Genomic DNA, 20,598 nt, shown 5'->3' with positions numbered 1-20,598 from the left:
TAATGTTGATTTATACGTATTAGTCTGGGTTGGGGAATGTTGCAATGCGGTTGGAAGACCATGAGAATTGGGATTAGGCTGCAGATGTCTGTCTGGAAGAGAAAAGGGGGTATTCAATTATTAATATAATGAATAGAAGCTTGTTCAAGGAATGGACCAGACATGGAGGAGGGTTCCGGAATGTTTAAGGGGTATCAGCGGGCCGGAGAAGAGTCTGAGAAGCAAGGTCGATTCTAACCACAAGGCCTCATCATGGAAAAAGCCAGAAGCTACACCACGTGAGGGGCGTCTCACAAGGGGCGTCCTAAATGTTGTTGGATTTTTGTATTAGGGACAGCACCCCTGGGTGGAGTTAGAGCAGACGCCTGAGGACCCTTTAGAGAGCGGATGGGTAGGCAGAGAGGGGCCATGATTGGAGAACTATAGGTTTTCACCAAGAGTTCGAGAGTGGGTGGCTTCCCTTGGGAGTCATTCACTGCTGACACCTTTGATAGGTTGAGACCTGGTTAAGTAGGGATACCATCTAGAGCAGGGTAGGGAAAGCCTAACCTGTATTTTCCTTCCGCCTGTAAATGAGTGATAGATTTCAATATGTGTCTATGCTAATAGCACTATTGTTTTTAGAACTGGTATTGATAGTTTCCGTTGTTCGTCTGAGGGCTTTCAGAGAACACGTGTACGTAGTTGGGCCCGTGTATCTGGTGAATCTCATTTTGAGATGCTTGTACCTGCAACTTATAATAAATCTTTGAAAGCTAGAAGTTGTTTGTGATCCTTTGAAGCAGAGTCCTTTACTGGGAGAACTAACTTGGTAAGAGATGCACTTTCTTTCCTCAATGACAGGCAATAAAGATTCAGTCGGCCAGACCGGGGTTTTAGATCGATAGTGATAAGGTATTGATCAAAATCTCAACCCTTCCAGGTCCATCAGGCCAAACACTGAGGGACAGATTTACAAGAAAGTGACGCATCTATGGAGATGCGTCACTTTCCTTACGCCATCCGAAAAAATGCTTGCTCCACCATGGAAGCGCCGTATTTACAATAAAAGTATGGGAAGGGGTCCCAGTAAATGTTCACTGGGACCCCTTCCCATACTTCAATTGATAACCCAGGTCCCCGTAACTCTTTCTGGGTATAACCCCCCTATTTATAGCGTATTTACAATAAAGCGCACCATGGCGGAAGGATTGACAGGTGTGTCAGAAATTCTGACGCATCTTTTGGTCCAAAAGTCACGCATCGCTGGAGTCGTGTCACAAACACGACGCAATGCCAGCAATGCATTTTGTGGCCTATTCCCACTACACTGCGTCACTCCTTACGCCTGCTTCAAGCAAGAGTAAGGTTTTGACGCAGTGGCGTCCTAAAAGTGACACAGTGAAATCTTGTAGAATTCACTGTGTCACTTTTACGAGGCTTTCCTGCATGGGGACGCCCCCTGCATACATTATACCTGACGCAGGTATAATGTGACGCAGGGCTTTACAACGTGACGCATCTGCCTAGATTCGTCACGTTGTAACTAGGCCTCATTGTTTGCGCTGCCGTTGCGTCAAAAAAACTGACGCAATAGAGGCACAAAGAGGCGCATGGGGCTTGTAAATCTGCCCCTAAATACAGAGGGTAAAGCAATGCCACCCTGACTGACAGATCCCATTTGCCAATCGCAAGAACGCCAGTCCATCTGCAAACCTCTAGATCAGGGAAATATTTTTGAGCAATCTTCCAAGAGCGGGCAGAGAGCTGACACTCGCTGTCATGAAAGGCACATGAATCCTGATGGGGTCAGTGGCATAGCCTGCAAAGTTACTATGGTCTTTTCATTTTTCTGCCAGAGACCGGCTGAAATCTCCAATGGAAACAATTGGGTGAATAAGGAATTACCTTGGAAATGTGACCCAGAATTTCCAATTCCCTCAGCAATTCCCAATTACTCTGGCAATTCGAAGGTTCAACTCAGGCTCTCTGTTAGTTCCACACTTCCAAAGTTAGTAGAACCCTGGTATCATTAACTTCGGGGCTGGAGAATGAACACCCCTGCATCCGGGAACCTTGTAATGAAGCCCCTTGTGGAGATGATCTGGTAGCAACTTGCATCGTGAAATGGTACTTATCCCTGGGCTAAATATTTTTTCTATCAGCCATTTGTAACCTTTTATCGCTTAATTAGAGCAGCCATGTGGAATTTAATGAACAAATCTGCCCTGAGGCATGGCTCTTGACAGCTTTGTTGCTGGCTGCTACAGTCACAAGTGTTGAGCTGTGCGCATGAAATCAATGTGCTTTCGAAGTGATACAAAGCACTTGCTTTCTAAGTCACATTTGCACAACCGACACATTGCACTGTGAGTCGTTGTCGCCATTGCTGTCCTCCCTTGAAGCGTCCACTCTCAGGTCGCCATGGTACATGCCATGTTTACTTTTGCTTAACCACAGAGTAGGTTTTGCTCAGAGGCAAAATGAAAAATGGTTCCCTCGCTTTCGAAAGATGTGGGAAGGGCCCTTGAGTGTCATATATCTTGCATGCATTCATAGGGCTCAGGCTGAATGGGAAGCCCCTGAAGGGTGCCCCCTGCTGATAGCAATGCACAATAATATTTCTGGCGAGATAAAGTAACATTTCCTGTCCAAACAGGCTGCCATTTTGATGTGGCCCTTTGACTGCTGTGAACCAGTGTAGCATTGACGATAACAGCAGGAGTACACGCTGCACAAGGCAAATATGTTCTAATGTCCAATACAAATAATGATGCCATGGTGAAGGTCTACTGAGCTTACCTGCTGTGGTTGACCTTACCGGCATGGATGACCAGAGGCAACCCAAGAAACAGATGCACCCACACAGAGTGCAAAGACCTCTCTTTAACCCTCACTGAATGAGAACTTCCCAAGAAAGAAACTCCCTACAAATGCAGGTCAGTTTACTGGCGATTTGATGAGCAAATGCCCTACCTGAGCCCACACGTGCTTGTGTTAACCCTTATAGAAACTGGCTACTTTGGCCCTTCCAGGTGTCCAGTAGCCACCACTTGTGAGTATGGGCCCTCCACCAACATAAAAGGGCCCAAGTGCAAGAATAAGTGTCCAACAGTCACAGCTGGGGGCCTGCAGACCGGCCTTGCACTGCACAGGTCATCATCTGGATGACTGATGCGCTAACCAGATAGTTCGTGGATGGCCTGCACAGTCCTAGGCCTCATGAATTTGGGTTCACACTTCTATTGTACATGTGGGGCAGACAACCATCTGCCCTGCTTCAATGCCAAGATCTGTTCGCTCCTATAGCCTTTGCATTAAAGTTGCTAAAACTGTTGCTTGAACCCACTTTTACAGAGCAAGATAGACCCTAATCCTAAACAGGGCGATAAGCATATTTTACTGTGGTCAATGAGACACTTGGCTGTACAGTTCTGGGACCTTGCACCATGTTTAGTGCACACACTTGGATGTTTTCTGTTGTTTGTGATTTGTTACTAAAGCAAACAGTGCCAACAGTGCTAACATGTTTTTTGCGGAGGCTTACGATCATCTATGGGTACTACACATATCTCAGTATTCATGATCATCGCAAATGATTGTGAATCATCACAAAGCCTTACACCTAAACTCCCCCAAATCCTTGGCTGACAAGGGTGTCATCTATAGAGGGCTTCAGCTGCGCCACAGCAAAGAGGTGCTCTGTCTGGAAAGTTCAACATTCTTCAAAAGCTTAACTCTAAGGCCAAACTTCACCGACTGTGCTACAAAACCCCGGGAATTGTCTACTCCTACATCATTAGTGTGTTCCATTATTCATCACCCACAAGAAAGAACAGGAAACCCTGTTATTAAAAAAAACTTACAGTAGGTCACACCACCAAATATGAAACTAGCACTCAAATATTGAAGAGGGCGCCCACATTCCCTGTAGTTTCTACCCAGAGTTAACACCATCAGTTTTCCTACTAGTTAATAACAACACAGAGTACGTATCACCATGGATTTGCACGTGTATAGATATACGTACAGGTGCTCCTACAAATTAGTATACTATCACTGTGAACTTTATGTTTACCTTCTTTCATTCTACCACCAGCCACGTGTCCATACATAATACAGTCTCCGTACAAGGGTGTAATAACAATCATTACTTCATTGGGTTGTCTACATACACTTATAATGATTTAACAGAATCTACTGCCTGCTGTATGATATTGATTTGGGTCTAACTTACAGAGCCTGCCATCACGAATGAATCTGAAGAACCCTGCACTCATTGTTCCTACACCATCAACCAATCAATCAAGTCGTACTTGTAGAGCACTGCATGTCAGCCAGTATCCAGGCATTTGCTGGAAGTCTCAGTCGAAGAGCCAGGCCCTGAGCCCCTTCCTGAAGTCAGCCAGCGAGAGTGCGGTGAGGAGGTGGAGGGGAAGGGTGTTCCAGTCTTTGGTGGCAAGGTGGGAGAAGGAGCATCCTCTTGCGGTGCTGCGGCATATGCAAGGAATCTGTGGGAAGGCGAGGTACCCGGAGCGGAGGTTCCTGTGAGGTTGGTGGAAGTGCGGGTAGTGGTTCATGTATGCAGGTCCTAGGTCATGGAGGGCTTCGTAGGTGTGGGTCAGCAGCTTGAAGAGGCATCTCTTCTGACCACAAGCCAGTGGAGGTCTTTCATGTGTTGGGTGAGTGGGTTCTCTTGGGCAGGTTGAGGATCAGTCTAGCAATCATCTGGAGTATTTGCATGAGTTCGAGGGTGCTGCCTAAATAGAGTGACTTGCTGTAGTCCAGTCTGCTGGTGAGGAGGCCTTGCGTTACCATCTTCCTGGTGCTGATGGGGAGCCACTTGAAGATTTTGCGGAGAATGCGGAGCGTGTTGAAGCAGGCTGAGGAGAAAGCATTGACCTGATGGTTATATGGGGAGTTGGCTGTTGAGGATGATGCCGATCCACCACCTGCTGATGCACAAAGATAGTCATTCTTGAATATCCTTTTCATTTAGCTGAAATATTATCAACCCATCACAGTGATTTGAAAAGAGCACAAATATCTAAACCTCAGCCACGAGTAGCTTCATCTCCCAATGCCAATAAATAACTAATAACTCTGTTGACGAACCGCAGCTCCATATTCTACCATGCATGCACACTTGGAAGGTTGTAAATGTAATAAAGTGAGGCTTTCGCTTGTACAGAACTCTGGCATCACTTGGGTCTTCGATTCTTGTATAAAACGACAAAAATAGATAATCCAAAATAGCTAATCCAAAATAGCACACAAATGATAGACCATTTCCAAGTTGCCAAGTATGCATGGTTTCTCAGAGCCCCATGCGAGGTGCCTACACTTCCGTGAGGGAAAGCAAACCCACCAAAAACCTTTCACATTGCTGAATCATTTTCTCTTCTCAACTCTACAAGAGCTGTAATGTGGGACGGTCCTGTGCACCTAGTACAGGTAGGATCTGTGGTATCTCCTGTGCAGGTGTGTTCTTGCGTTGCCTTGAGTTTTGAGGAGCTGAGTTGCAGTCCATTGCCCTGTGCATTCATGCTCATATTGCAAACTCCGGTGACTGGGAACTGTTTCTAGTCTCTGTTCCCATGTTACCTCTGTGTCTCTGGGCATAGATATCCTAATTCCTTCTAACTTCCATCATCTGCTCTTTGATTTGTCTTTGTCACTGATAGTCTTTCTTAATTGCATAATACGCCTTCGTTCTTGTATGTATCTGCGATTGGGCACACTACTCTAAGGGGCATATTTACAATTACTGGCGCATCCCTGAAAATTAGCAGGGATGCACCAATAATTGTGTGCCATGCCTCCGCCACCCATGATGCGCCGCATTTACAATGCGGCGCACCATGGGGCAAAAACGGCACAGATGCGTCACGCATCTGTGCCGTAAAGGTGTCGCATTGCTGGAGTTGCGTCGCATGCGCGACGCAGCTCCAGCAATGCTCTGGGGGGCCCATTCTACTAATGCTGCGTCAAGCCTTACACCTGCTTCAAGCAGGCGCAGGGTTTTGACGTAGCATTGGCCTAAACGTGACTGAGTGAAATCTTGTAGATTTCACTCAGCCACTTTTAGGAGGCGTTCCTGCGCCGGAACACCCCCCACCCCCCCACCCCCCCCCCCCCCCCCGCTCCTGCACCGGAACACCTCCTTAAGGCGCAGGGCTTTACAACGTGACGCATCTCCCAGATGCGTCACGTTGTAAATAGCCCGCACCATGGTGTATCTTTTGCGCCGCCGCTGCGTCACAAAAGTGATGCAGCGGCGGCGCCAAAAAGGTGCACGGGGCTTGTAAATCTGCCCCCAAGTGCCTTCACCACACCATACAATTAAAAATAAGGCATTCATTAGGCCTGGAACAGATGGAAGTTGCATCGAATCCTGGCTCGAGGCAAAGCTAAAGGCCGCGTGCTGGCAGCCATCGGAGGGGCTGGATTTGGGCTCAATCCACCTGAATCCCTTCCGCCTCCGCGAGCAGATGCCTCGCCGCATCCCTTCCCAAGCTAGAGTATATATTTAGCCAATGTAATTGTTGAAATAAAAAATAGTTTCTCGTGCAGTTGAACCTCTCGTTTTTGTAAGTGGTTACTATAGCGACACCGTCTCAGCTAAAGTAGCTCGGAATTTGATTTTACTGCGGCTGTTATCCATATCACTTTCTCCATCTGTTTACTGCAGTGAGGTTTGACCCTCCGCCCCGGCTGTCTCTGTCTCTACTTTCCTATCGTAGGCTTTCGCTAATTGTCCGTCAACCCCTCTTTCCCTCTCTTCGCTCCGTTCTGCCTGTTTAATTGTATCCTTCAGAGAAAAACTCTTAATTGGCTCTTAAGCGCCTGTTTCTATTTTTTGCTTTGATTTATATTTTTCTGCTGACTGGTCTGGCGTTTAATCATCTAATTGAGATGACAGACTTTGACATTTCATTTTCAGGTGCTCTGTGGAGACGCGGTTCTCGCGCATGAGCCCGCGTGCCGCCTATCGCTGACCATTCGGTCACTCTGGATAGGGTTAATGCTTCCAGGAGATCTCCAGGGACCCTCATTGCCGCCCCCTGCCCACCTCTGGCACAGAAAGGGTACAGATTGATTTAGCTTGAAGGCCAACTGTTCCTCTGAGTGCCCGAGGAAACGCCACCCCGGGACATGTGGAGAATGTAATGATCCGCTTGGACCATGCTCGAGGTTGGACTCGCTCATAGCGCGTGAACTTTATCGCTTCCCTGCATGCCATTTCTATTGGTTACTGAATACTAGTCCCTCTTGCAGTTTTATTTTTTGTGATTGAGGAGTTTATTCCTTCCACGTCGTTGTGATCCATGGAAGGGGCCTGGGTTTAACTGGCTACAGAGATGAGCTACTGCTTCTCTCGATCAAGTGATTCCTTAAGGAAGAATGTCCTGGTGCCCAAACTCAATTTTTATTCCCAAAAATGATCACTTGAGAATTTCCAGCGATTGGTTGGGCACATGGTGAGTTGGCGACCAAGGTTCTATTGGGTGTGGGGACTGGGCGCCACTGTCACGTTTGTTGTGTTCCATCTCACTATGTGCTCATTTATGAGGCCTTGCGTCAGTTTTGCGCTCCCAATACGTCACTTTTTGTGACGCATCGGCGGCGTAAAACATGTCTCCTGTTGCGAACTATTTACAAAGTGACGCACCTAAGCAGATGTGTCACTTTTTAAACCCCTGCGCTACATTATACCTGCGTCAGGTATAATGTATGCAGAGGGGGCGTTCGGCCGCAAAAAGCCTCATAGAAGTGACGCAGTGAAATCTATGAGATTTCACTGCGTCACTTCTAGGACGCTGTTGCGTAAAAATCTTGCGTCTGCCTCACAGCAGGCGTAAGACTGACGCAAACCCTTTCACATGGGGCTTGCCCCATGTGAAAAGACGCATTACTGGAGTTGCGTCACTTTTGTGATACAGTCCATTAATGCGTCACTTTTGCGCTTATAGATACGTCAGAAATACTAACGTATCTGTAACTCCTTGCGACATGATGCGTCATACATTAAATATGATGCATCAGGTATGTCGCAAGGAGTGCTCACTGAGAAGTGACGCATCGCTACTTTCACGCAGCAATGCGTCATTTCTCATAAATGAAGCTCTATGTGTCTTGACATCCTTGACCGAACACATACAGTTCTGCAGCTCTTCCCTCGGAGATAAAACTCCTGCGTTGCTTTACAGAAAAATGAATTTCTCATAATACTCCTGCAGTAGATTACCGCTATGTGTGTGTGCTGAATGGTGAGAGAACCAGTGCTCCATCGTCACTCGATTGATGCGGTCAGCTCTATTGGGCATAGGGACCCAAACTGTGGAAGACTTAAACGGCTCTAGTGTGCCTTCAGGGGGCATCCACGACTTCAAAGAATGACTGTCAGCTCATGTGCTGTGCAAAAGGTAAAAAGGGACCTGGTATCCAGGCAGTTCTTGTTTAGTGTATTCGTTGGGGCCATCAGCCGGTCAACAGTGATTAGAAGAATCCCCTCACCCCATGTTTTCCTTGACTTTGGCATAGTGGGTATGATTTTAACTGCATGTTAGCAGTAATGTGTGATCACCCCAGTCCTTAATGTAGGTCCATCCATCGCAAAGTCAACTATGTCTGAGGACCCAGCTGGCATCATAGTCCCGTTGCTGAGGGGATGATGGAACCTAACTTCTCTTTCTCCTGGGAGATCAAGTAACCAGGCTGATTTTCAGACTCAAGCAGAATCTCTTGGGAGAGTATATCTGGCCACATAGAACGATCTTTGAACCTGTTCATGACCGGTTTGAGTTTTGCCTAAAAGTAAGTCATATTAGCATTATTATGAAATAGTTTGAATTATTACTAGTGGCTTGAATGGTGGATAGAGGTTTCTGTGTGATCATACGTCTCCATTTTTTCTGGTAATCTGAGGATTTTTTGCTTTTACATTAAGTTACACCAAGAGCCAGGGTGCAGCTTTTCCACTTTAGATCATTGCAGGATCAGTGGTGGGAAATCCTGTACAATATATGTAATAGTGTCATAAAAAATAGTTTTGAGGATATCGATGATCATAATGTCCTCTTTTTTTGCCACGTGGCCCATCACCTGTTGGCTAAATGTGCTCATATTGATGCTTTTAAGGTTTTTCACACAACGTCTACGTGTCAGCCCTCAGGGTTTACCCTGTCAAATGTGAATGAAATGGAGATCTGGATGTGGTCTCTCTAGTCAATCCAAATAGGGGATTGAGTTTCTAGCTCTCCATTGAGATTGAGGGTTAGGCATACAACTGACTAAGGGCTAGATGTATCAACATACCCTTTTGTGATTTCCAAATAGCGATTTTTAAGGAATCGCTATTTTGGAATTGCAAAATGGCATGTATGTAGAAATTCACTATTTTTTTGCGATTTCTTAAAATTCCTTATTTGCGATTAGCAAATTGCTAATCGCAAATAAGGAACAATTTCCCATTCATTTCGAGGCCCATAGGAATGAATGTGAAATTATTCTCAATTTGCGATTCGCAATTTGCTAATCGCAAATTGAGAATAATTTCAAGGGTGCAGGGGTGTCTCAAGGACACCCTGCTGCACCCCTGAAAATGACACGTGTGCGCATATGGTGGACATACATGCCCTAAGGGCATGTATGAGCGTCACATGGCACCTTTACAAATTGCATAAAGTGCATTTGTAAAAGAATTTGCAAATTACCACCAACTACAAGTTGGTGGTAATTTGCGATTTCTTAGCCAAAATTCGCTAAAATGAAATGTTTCATACATAGTATTTAAGAAATCGCAATTTGCGATTTCTTAAATGCTTGCGCAATGTTAAGGAATCGGAAAATTTGCGATTCCTTAATATTGCAAACTTTTAGCATGATACATCTCATTTCCCGTTTTTCTTGTTGCAAACGCTGCTATTTTGCGATTCGCAGCGTTTGCGACAAGAAAAAAAGCTTGATACATCTACCCCCAAGTCTCATCAAATCCAGTGTTTGTAGAGCATCTGAAATGCGACCCACAAAGTCTTTCACCGTGCCACATATACTAATCTGGCATAGGCACAAAGACCATTCACATGGAGCCTCAGAATTCCTGCTTCATTAATATTCAAGATACTGACTTTAACCTGTTAATACCTATTGATGGCTACGAAGGAGAGATGAGGTCAACAATGGCTTTTCCCTAGTCAGTTACTTAGGCATAGATTCATCAAGCAAAAATCCGCTCAAAAAGGGGCAGATTCCCAGAATCTGCCCCTTTGTGACCGGTATTTTTGGATTTGAGATGCATCATCCCAAACGCTAAAATCGCAATTTAAGAAACCGCTAAATTGCGATTACTTAAATTGCTATTGCATTTAAGGAATCTCAAATTGAGATTCCTTAAATGCAATGCATTCAAGTTTAAAAAATAGCGATTTCGCTAATAGGGCTCGCAAATTACCATGAAGTTGAACTTCATGGTAATTTGCAAAAACTTTAAAAAATGCACTAAAGTGCATTTTTAAAAGTTTCATGTTGCGCACACACATGCCCTAAGGGCATGTGTGTGCGCAACATATGTGCACAGATCAATTTCAGGACACCCCTGCACCCTTGAAATCGCATTCTCAATTTGCGATTTGCTAATTGCGATTCGCAAATTGAGAATGTCTTCCCGTTCATTCCTATGGGACTCTAGGCCCATAAGAATGAATTGGGAGGTATTCCTTAATTGCAACTCACAATTTGCGAGTCGCAATTAAGGAATTTTAAGAAATCGCTATTTTTTAGTGATTTCTTCATGCATTGCATTTTGCTATTCCTTAATAGTGAATCGTTATTTTTCGCTATTAAGGAATAGCAAAATGGGTTCTTGATGCATCTGGGGGTTAATGAATTATAATAGGGCAAGACTGACTGTTAGTCTTAGGAGTGTTGTTCACTTCAATCAAATTCCTGCTCCCTAACTCTGCCAACAAATTGAAGTGCGCCCTTAACACAGAACCACAGAAACATTGTATGTGGTGTATCACTTATATTGGTGTGCTACCTGTTTGTCCACTGTTGCAATTTGCAATAGAACCATGAGACACTGTCACAGGTAACTGTGGAGTTATGATCTATGATGTTCTATTTAGAGGTGTTCAAAATTCACGCAGTCTGCTTTAGCTTAATTATGTAAAATTTCAGCAAAATTACACTATTTATGTAAAATGCACGTGCATTATTTCATGCTGTATTATAGCGCAAAAGCATCCTTGTGTCAATTTTTGACATGAGGATGCATTTCATACTACAAACCACATTGAAGAACAGTTGCTCACTGTTAAAACTTGGGGTCTCTTGTTGGCAAGGGGTTGCTCCTTTGTCTAAATAGAGACCCTTGCTTCTAGTCAGGGTAAGGGGGCTACACTCCTCTCGCTGTGGTACCTTGGCAGGAGCAGGAAGGATTATCTCAGAGGCAGTGTGTAAAGCATTTATGAAAACATACAGTAATACAGTGAAAACACTACAGATGGACACTACACAGGTTTTATAAAAAGAAATATTCTTTATATAGATTTAACACAAGACCCAAACAAAAATAAATCCACAATACAGTATTAGGAAAATACCTTTTAAATGATAAAAATAGCTTAGTTTAAAGATGATGGTAAATGCGACACATTGCTCACAAAGTACCTTTGGATGCGTAACACAAGATAAACAAAAGCTTCGCAGGGAGAGCGATGCGTCGGTTCCTTGCTTCGGGGGAAGCGATGCGTCTGTTCCTCAGTGCTTGCGCAAAGTACATGATGCGTCTGTTCCTTACCGGAGAGGAGGTGATGCGTTGATCTTGTATTGCGTTCCGGTTGCGATGCGACAAGATGGCGCCTTGATGCGATGCGACAATCCAGTGCAATGCAATAAGATGGTGTCTTTGATGCGAAGCGACGATGTGAAGGTAATGCGTGCACCCCCAATGGCTGTGCAGCGATTCGGGAACTTCTGAGCCACAACAGGCCGTGCGACACGCTTCTCAGATGATGCGGTGGCGACCGTTACGGTGGCAACACATTTCTCCGGCGAAGCGACGACAAACAGCTGCGACTGAGACACGCTTCTCCGGTGATGCGTGACGACCTCTGCAGCGGCAACACGCTTCTCCGGTGATGCAACTGCATCAGCTGCAGTGGTGACACGCTTCTTCTCGGTGCTTCGCGCTTCCAGCTCCCAACAATACGCAGGCTTCTCCAGACAGAATTCCCAGCTAGGAAATTCAGGGGGGAGCTGGTTGTGAAGCCTTGTATCCCTGAGACTACAGCAGGAGGCAAGCATCATTCAAACCCTTGGAGATTCTTCTTCAAGATAATAAAAGTTCAATAAAAGTTCCTTCTCTTTTCCTTGGCAAATTAGTAACCACTGCAGGTCAACCCCAGAAAATAGCACACTGGCACAGGGGCAGTCAAATCCTTCAGCTTCTATTGGTTACTCTCCTTGGCAAAGGTTTGTCTTGATTACCAGAAATGATCTAAAGTCTTGGGGTCGGGGGGCGTGGCCAAGATGGCGGAGTAGGAGGACGCGACTTTGGCGATCTCCTCCGACCCAGGCCCCTAAGGAGCCTATTTACCGCCGATCTCCCCCCCCCCGTTGCTATCTAGCGGCTGCGGAAGGGGTGGGGGACCTGAAAGCCTACATTCGGAGAAAATTAGTGTGCTAGACGGTGTTAACGGCGAGCTTTGGTCAGCAAGCCGGAATCCGCGAGGGTCGAGGTCCCGACCGGAAGTGCTTGTGGGCACACCTTGTGGGACTACCTGAGCCCAGGGTGCCGAACGAAGGCTGCCTGAATTGCTTGGAGCGGCGTGGGGCCCTGGCTGACCTGGCCCCTGCTACAGCACGACCCAGCGGGCTATGGTGTGAAGCCTGGGGTGTGCGAGGCGGCGTGCCTGACCGGGTCTGGAGGCGTGGCAAGGCCGAGTCGCGGCCGCAAGAGGGACGCAAGAGACACTGAACGAGGCCGTAAGCCTGAACGGACTGGAGCCGAGAGCGGAGACGACCCCCCCGCAGAGACTGGTGAGGCGCGGATGTGTGTCCGGCGGGGGGAGTTCGCTTGAGACTGGCTGCGTCCCTGGCCGCTGACAGCGCGGCCGACCCTTGCAGGACCCTAACTTTCCCCACGGAGGGCCGGAGGGGTGCTGGCCGGAGGCTGCCGGTGACTGTGTCCGGAGAGGAGACGCGGGAGGCCCAGGGCGGGAGCCATCCAGGCGGGAGTCTGCGCCTCGCGGAGGACGCTAACGTGGGGGACGGCTGCCTGGTGTGCGCCTGAATGGCTGCAGGGATTGGAGGACCGTGGGCCTCTCTGCGGTGGTGAGAGGTCGGAGCGGAGAGGTGTGATCCCATCCCCCCGGCCCGGGTGGCCTGCCGGCGGAGGACTCTTTTCGCATCGTGACGACCGCAGTGGGTGAGCCCGGTGCTCCTGAGGGCAGCAAGGTCTGGCAGCAGAGGTGAGGTCAGCTCTGTGTGACCCCCCTCAGTGTTCCTGGGAGGGACGAGGAGCTGGTGGGCCCGAATTACCAGAGGACTACGCCAGGCCTACTGACCGGTCAGCAGTGGACCCAACCTGACCCGGGGTCACATCTGGTTGCCGACGGTGAGGTCGTAATCCCGGCAGGCTCAAACAGGGGTGTGTGACTTTGGAGTGGCCCTGGTGGTGATCAGAATACACGAGGACAGCTCTGCGCACTGAGGGAGGGGTGCCCTACTCCGGGAGGCCCGGCTAACTTTCGTTGCTTGAGGTCGAGCCAGGATTGGTGCGCTTGGCTGGGCTCCCGGGGTACATCTAGACCGGGAAGGTGCGGACGGCGCCTGGCGGTGTCGGCGCGCAGAAGACTTCGAATACGTGGACGGTTTGGCTGGCTAGTGGCTCAGCTACGCACTGGACGCGTATATCACTGGTGGTGACTGGGGAGCACCGTCCATTGGCCAAAATGGCCGGTAACAAAGGGACTAAGAAGGGTGACCGCACCTTGCCGGAAATGCTGAACAGGGGCACCGCACGGCAAGACCGCGGACAGCACTCCCCGGGGCAGTCAGGCAGCTCCCAGGGAGCGAGCGGGGGGAGCCGCCGGTCACCAGGTCCTTCCTCGAATCGCTCTTCAGCTCTCTCTGAGAGGACTTCCAGGCGCTCAAGCAGGAGGTGGCAGGGGAGGTGCGAGAGGTGCGGCGAGAGGTTGATGGCTTGGGAGAAAGGGTGACCTCCGTGGAAGAGGCTGGTCATGCCCGAGACGAGGAACTCACGCAGCTTCAGCAGGAGGTGATCAGGCTTCGAGACCAACAAATCGATCTCCAATCGCACGTGGAGGATCTAGAGAACCGTTCCTGGAGGAACAACATCCGGGTCCGGGGTGTTCCTCTCGGAGAAGAAGGGGAGGATGCGGCGGGCTACCTGCAGGATCTGTTCAGGGATATCCTAGATGAACCAACTGACTTTTTTATCTGGATCGACAGGGCGCATAGAGTGGGCCCGCGGCGCAGATCCCCGGCGCCCCCTCCCGACCTCCTGGCCTACCTGCCGGATTACACCCTGAAAGAAAGAATCCTCCTGGTGGCTCGCACCAAACCCTCGTTGGAGTTCAGGAGCCGTAGGGTAGCCCTCTTTCAAGATCTCTCAGTGGTCACCCTACAGAAACGCAAGTCCTTTAAAATTGCGACTGACTTCCTGCGGGAACACAACACTCAATACTCTTGGGGGTCACCCTTTCCGCCTCATCTTCCGCTGGAACGGAACATTGCATCAGCTGCGCTCTCTTCAAGACACCTATGCAGTACTGGGCATTACAGCGACCGACGAAGACGCACCCACTCCACGCCGCCGCCGAGTCACAAGAGATGGCTGGCAATCGATCCCCGGCCGCAGGCATTCGACTTTTTCGGCGAGACCTGACTTGCCTACAATCCGGGCTGAAATGGATAGTGCTGTGAGAGGAGTCACTAGAGAAACGGCGACTGGCGAGGTTGCTTTGACCGCCTAAGAAGTTCTCCGGGGGGAGATCGACATTGCTTTCTTCGAACTGCAGGTTTGGGGGCCTGGGGGGGTGAGGGGGGACAAAGCCGTCTGAAACTGAACTCAGACAAAACAGAAGTCCTCATCTTAGGTACATCCCCCTCTGCATGGGACGACTCCTGGTGGCCGGAAGCCCTCGGAAAGGCACCCATCCCGACAGACCACGCACGGAACTTAGGCATCATACTGGACTCTTCACTCTCAATGAATAGACAAGTCAGCGCCGTATCCTCTTCCTGCTTCAACATTCTTCGCATGCTGAGAAAAACATTTCGCTGGATCCCCACCGAAACAAGGAAAACAGTCACCCATGCTCTGGTCACGAGCCGACTGGACTACGGAAACACCCTCTACGCAGGCATTACCGCTAAACTCCAGAAGAAACTCCAACGAATCCAAAACGCCTCAGCCAGGATCATATTAGACATCCCACGCAACGAACACATCTCCGACCACCTTAAAGACCTCCACTGGCTACCCGTCAATAAGAGGATCACTTTCCGACTGCTAACCCACGCACACAAATCACTCTACGACATCGGACCAGAATGCCTCAACTCACGACTGTCCTTCTACACCCCCCCCCGCCAACTACGTTCTTCCAGCCAAGCCCTCGCCACTGTACCTCGCATCAACAAGACCACCATGGGCGGCAGATCCTTCTCATACCTGGCTGCTAAAACATGGAACTCACTCCCCGCTTACCTTCGCCTTACCCAGAACCACCTAGCATTCAGAAAGCAGCTTAAAACGTGGATATTTGACAAGTAATCTTCCTCCCCTCTCTAAGCGCCTTGGGACCCTCTGGGTATGTAGTGCGCTATATAAATTCTCTGACTTGACTTGACTTGACTTCGACTCCATTTTTGGGGGGACGGGGACGGAGTTTGGGGGGTAGGGGGGGTTGGGTTGGGGTGTTGGGGAACCGGGAGGGGTTGTGGGAGTTGGGTGTGGGGGAAGAGGTTGTCCAGTGCACTACGCTAGAATCTATTGCTTTACCTGTTTTTCTCCACCTTGTTCTGATCAGCGCGGGAGGGGAAGCGGGTATGGAGAGGGGAGCTGGCTGGTGTATGGGGGGAAACACGGACACGTTGGGGTTCATGGCGGGTGACGGGTTGCTCAGCGTAGGGGGGAGTGGCTTTACTTATTGTTTTTGGCCGATTGTTTTGTTGCTTGAGCTGGGGGGGTACACACGCCCGCTACAACCTCCTCGCAGGACGCCGACGCCTTTACGTACACCTCCCATTATGCCTCCTTACACTTTTAAAGTCGTGACCTTGAATGTTCGGGGTCTGAACAATCCCGTTAAGCGGCGGGCAGTGCTCTCCCTGTTAGAAAATGCCAGAGCGGACATTTGCCTCCTTCAAGAAACACACTTACTTCCGCAGGACACACACAGGCTACGCTCTCATAAATTTCCGACGCAGTTCTTTTCCTCTGGCACCACCAAGACAGATGGGGTGGCGATTTTGGTGGCCCGACACTTTAGAGGGGAACACATTCACAAATTCACTGAAGTAAAAGGGAGGTTGCTGGCACACAGGTTCATGGTGGGGGGAATTACGTTCACGATAGGTTCCCTTTATAGTCCCAACGACAAGCAGGAGCGGTTCTTACAATCTGCGGTGGAGGAGATCACTGCCTCGCCAGACAGGCATATTATCCTCGGGGGAGATCTTAATATGGTCTTCGATTCGGTTGTAGACAGATCCGCGCAGCGCTCCCCACAAGTCGGGGAATTCTCAGCTGGTTGTAAGGCTAGGCTTGCGGAGGTGGACCTCCTGGACCTCTGGCGTCATATGCATCCCGCAGATAGGGACTACTCGTACTATTCCCACGCGCACAAGACCTACGCGAGGCTTGATCATCTTCTGGTCACCTCGCCAGTGCTGACTCTGGCATCTGCCGTGGATATGGGGGTAATATTCTTGTCGGACCACGCCCCGGTTGAGGCCTCTTTTTGCTTGCCCCCCTCTGCCTCTCCGGCAAGGACTTGGCGCCTCCGGGATACTCTGTTGCATAGGAAAATGGTGACGGACCGTATTGAGCAGGTGCTCCGTGAATATTTGGCTCCCAATGACAACACAGATACCACCCGGGCCACGCAATGGGCAGCTTTGAAGGCTGTCCTCAGGGGGGAGTTCTTGTCGATTTCCGCGGCCGAAAACAAGGAGCGCAGGGTCAAGAGGGATGAGCTTACTGACAGAGTTCGGGAGCTGGAGTTGATCCACCGTAGGACAGGGGCGCCAAGGATTTGGTGGCAGCTTAGAGAAGCAAGGAAACTCCTAGCCGCCTTGGATATGGACTGGGCAGAATATGCGGCCCTTGGGCTGCGCCACGCCTTTTATACCGGGGGGGATCGTTGTGGCAAACTTTTGGCCAATAGACTCTGGGTCACTAGTCAGAACCAGTTGGTGAAAGAAATCTCTGACCCCACGGAAAGTACAGTGACGGACCATGCCCGTATCTCGGCCGTGTTCCGAGGGTTCTATGAAAACCTTTACGCCGGCGACCCGTCGCATGTGCCGGCTATGACCTCCTATTTGGATTCGGTCACCCTGCCCTCCTTGGAGCCTCTACAGGCGGACCACCTGAACAGGGATATTAGCATAGAGGAGGTTGTGTCGGCCATTGCCAGACTCAAACACGGCAAGGCGCTGGGCCCGGACGGCTACTCTGCCCTCTTTTATAAGACATTTTGCAAGTCGTTGGCCCCAGTCCTCACCCGCCTTTTCAACTCTTTCGCGGAACCTGGTGCCATTCTGCCTGATCTCCTGAGGGCTTCTATTACCGTCATCCCAAAACCAGGGAAGGATCCTAAATATTGTGGGCCCTACAGACCGATATCCCTCTTGAATGTGGATTTGAAACTCTATACTGGGATCCTGGCAAGTCGTTTGGCACCCCACTTGCCCGGCCTCATCGACCCGGATCAGGCGGGCTTTGTCCCGGAGCGGCAGACAGTGGATAATACAAAGCGGGTGGTCCATCTGCTGGAAAAGGCTTCCCGGATTCCGGGTGAAAGGATGATGCTAACGGTTGACGCAGAGAAGGCGTTTGACCGAGTACATTGGCCCTTTTTGGAACAGGTGCTGGTGAAGGCGGGCATTGGGGAGAAGTTTCGCTCCATGGTCCTCAACTTCTATAAGGAACCATCGGCTGTGGTCCGGGTGAACGGCCACACCTCCGCGGCCTTCACCATTGAGAGAGGCACCAGGCAATGCTGCCCACTCTCACCCTTGCTCTTTGCTCTATACATGGAGCCGCTCGCCCAAAGGGTGCGGACCCAACCAGCAGCGGACGGGATACGGATGGGTGGATTTACCCATACGATTAGTCTCTACGCTGACGATGTCATCTTCACGTTGGCTACACCCCGGATAGCACTGCCGGCCTGTATGGAGGAACTGGCAGCGTTCGGTTCGGTCTCGGGCTTTAAAGTGAATATGGGGAAGTCAGTGGCTTTGGATATCTCCCTGGCACCTGCCACCAGGGCGTATCTGCAGAACAGATTCCCGTTACTTTGGTCCTCAGAAGCGATACCGTATTTGGGGATTCAGATAGCACCTACATTTCCGGCCATGGTCTCGGCTAATTACTTGGCCCTGAGAGTTAAGATCAGGAACGAATTGGGCCGCTGGAATTGCGGCATCCTCTCCTGGTTGGGTAGAATTGCTGCCGTTAAGATGACGATCTTGCCGCAGGTGCTCTACTTATTCAGGGCCCTGCCGCTTCAACCACCAACGGGATGGATCCAGCAGCTGCAGTCGGATGTGGCCCGCTTTATTTGGCAAGGGAAAAAGCCTAGATTACGCAGAACCCTCTCCCTATTGTCCCCTGACGCTGGAGGTCTAGGCATTCCCGACTTCCGTAAATACTTTCAAGCAACGCAATTGAGGTATTTAGTCGAATGGTGCAGATGGGAGTCGGATAAGCACTGGCTTTTTCAGGACCAGGCGGTGGCGGGGCGGCCTCTGCAGGAGATACCGTTTCTGCATCGGACCCATCGGCCTAAGAATCTGTACGCCTCCTTTATCACTAGAGTGCCTTTGCGGGTTTGGGACGCAACTTACCTCCGGTATGACCTCACATCATTCCCTTCGTCGCTCTCGCCGCTGGTGGACAACCCTGCCTTCACTCCCGGAATGGAAAAAGGAGCCTTTACACATTGGCGGCAGGCAGGGTGCAGAGCTTTATGTCACCTGTATGGCCCCAAGGGGGTCATCCCGTTCACACAGTTCCGTCAGGAATTCTCACTCCCCGAAACTGAGAGACACCGTTATATGCAGGTCCGGCATTGGGCTCTTCAGCCACAAGTGAGAGACATGGCGGATAGGATGCTCTCGCCGTGTGAGAGATGGCTGTTGCCCCGTACCTCAGACTCAAAACTAATCTCGGATCTGTATAAGTTCTTGCAACTGCCCTCAACACACTTTCATAACCCCGGGAGGGCTAGATGGGAGCGGGAACTTGGGAGGGCATTAAGCCCCAAGGAATGGGACCACATCTCTTATAGGGCGCGCCACTCCGCATACCACATGGGCCTCACTGATACCTTCACCAAGGTGTCCACTTACTGGTATTACACGCCTGAGCGGATCCATGAGTTCGATCATAGTAAGGCAGACACGTGCTGGCGGGGGTGCGGACATCGGGGTACGCTCACGCACATTCTATGGGATTGTCCTCTTTTAGCTGGTTACTGGAAGGAAGTGCTAGACGAAATAGACTCTCACTTTGGCATTGTGCTCCCGCGCTTCCCGGCATATACCCTGCTAGGACTCCCAAATGATTTAATGTATCCCCTCAGATCCAGAAGAGGCAGGCAGATCACCATTGCCCTTGGCTCTGTAGTTCAGAACATCTTGATACACTGGCGCACGGACACAACGCCCACGGTCACGGGCTGGCTCCACAGACTGTGGCATGTGCTGGGTATGGAGAAACTGTCTCTAGTGGTGGCTGGGGACATAGCGCAATTTAATGAACTGTGGCAACCGTTTCACTCTTTGCTGCTCACAGAGTTCAGGGAACTCACCTGTCCGAGATACCTCCGCCTCTTGCGGCTTACGAGCCCGCCGGCGCCAGATCAGTGAGCGGGGTGAAGCCCTCTTTCCCAATCACCTACAGCCTTGGAGTATGGGTTGCATGTCAGTAGCGCACTGGACAGTGGGTGGGGTGGGTGGGGGGGAGTTGGGCCGGGGCGGTTGGAAGTTGGGGTGGGGGGTGGCGTTTGTATTAAAATGTTGTGTCATGCCAGATTCAAGCACTCTTTCTACTGCTGATCCTATGCTGCTGTGTATTTGTCTTGGTGTGTCACGCTGAATAAAATACTTTAAACCTAAAGTCTTGGAGTCTGGGCCCCAATATTTATACTACTAATTTCTTTGTTCTCTGAAGGCAGAGAGTGTCTATACCGGGCCACAACCAGTTCTGTCTTCAATGGTCCAGCTTCCTGGCCGGAGGTGGAGACAGCATTGTGGAAAGCAGACCTGGTCTAGGTAGCTGGAAGGAAATCTCCTCCCCCTACTCTCTATTCTATGAGGGCTCAGGGGAGTGAAAGGAAATCTCCACCCCCCACTCTC

This window comes from Lissotriton vulgaris, chromosome 5, assembly GCF_964263255.1.
Source record: "Lissotriton vulgaris chromosome 5, aLisVul1.2, whole genome shotgun sequence".
In the NCBI taxonomy this organism is placed as follows: domain Eukaryota; kingdom Metazoa; phylum Chordata; class Amphibia; order Caudata; family Salamandridae; genus Lissotriton; species Lissotriton vulgaris.
Note: the sequence above shows the minus strand (reverse complement) of the source record.